At 44.2% G+C, this 1143-nt stretch overlaps 1 non-coding gene across 1 annotated transcript; it reads right to left on the bottom strand.

Annotated features, from left to right (window-relative positions):
* Window positions 1–629: 629 nt before the first annotated feature.
* On the bottom strand, window positions 630–747 carry LOC112471333. The gene has a single exon (XR_003043241.1). It is a non-coding gene; the product is annotated as a 5S ribosomal RNA (ribosomal RNA).
* Between the last annotated feature and the right edge of the window lie 396 nt (window positions 748–1143).

Here is a 1143-nt window from a genome sequence, read left to right as displayed (position 1 = left end):
TGAGGTGCGGGTATGTGGCCCGGTTCTAGTCTACGAGTTCGGGGAGCTTGTCTAGTAGTGACTGGTAATTATTTTCCTCCTTGAAGAGAAAGGCACATGGGAAGGAAGACTTTTCGCCCCTCCTAACATTCTTCCTGCTTGAGATGTGTTTTGGTGAAGATACAATGTCTGGAGCCAGAGCAGCCATGTTGCGATCATGAGAGGAGAGACAATGCTGATCCACCGTCACTGAACCACTGAGCCTCTAGGCCTGTGCTAGGTGACATAATTAGCTGCTATTTTGTTTAGCCACTCCTAGCAGGCTAGTCTCTTATTTGCAGCCCAAAGCATTCTTATTGGTACTGTCCTTTGCCCTTAAGGAACATTTAGTCTGATAAGGCAAATAGACTCCTAGATACCAACAATACAACACCGTGCATGCTTTAACAGAGGGGTATACAAAACGGTATATAAACACATCGCATCATAAAATCAGAGACTATTTTGACCTATTAGCCTTTTTCGAGGAGTGATATTCAAAGATATGCCATTTTTATCTCTAATGTCACTTACTTAAGGTGACCAAGATTCTCTTTTCAAAGAAAGACAGACCACATTCTAGTTTCTTTTCTTTTCTTTTTTTTTTTTTACGCCTATAGCACCTGGTCTTCCTAGGTGGTCTCCCATCCAGGTACTAACCAGGCCCGACCCTGCTTAGCTTCCGAGATTGATGGGATCGGGCTTGTTCAGGGTGGTATGGCCATAGACAGGCCACACTCTGCTTTGGGGACAAAAGAGGAGGTCGGTATTGTATAATGCTTAAGGGGTCTGTGACAGAAGACTGCCTGGGGTCCAGTCCTGGCTCCACCTGTACTACCTGTGGGGTCTCGACCAAGTACTTAGAACCCAGCTTCATCATCTGTAAAATGGGGTTAATGCTGGGACCTAGCTGAGGTACCTGGAACATAGAAATCTCACAGGAAATGTTGGTCCTTATTATTCGTCAGGCTTCACTGGTTTCCGTGAATGTCCATAGCTTGCAATATAGCCTTTGGTAGGAAACTTTCATCTTAGATGAGTCTATAGGTGAGTTTAAGGAGGGTTGACCTCTTCATAATGTTGATGCCCTCTGTAAAAAAACTATGGTTTACTATGTCTTAGTAA

Source organism: Pteropus alecto, unplaced genomic scaffold, assembly GCF_000325575.1.
Source record: "Pteropus alecto unplaced genomic scaffold, ASM32557v1 scaffold45, whole genome shotgun sequence".
NCBI lineage: Eukaryota > Metazoa > Chordata > Mammalia > Chiroptera > Pteropodidae > Pteropus > Pteropus alecto.
Note: the sequence above shows the minus strand (reverse complement) of the source record. Positions and strands in the feature narration are given on the sequence as shown.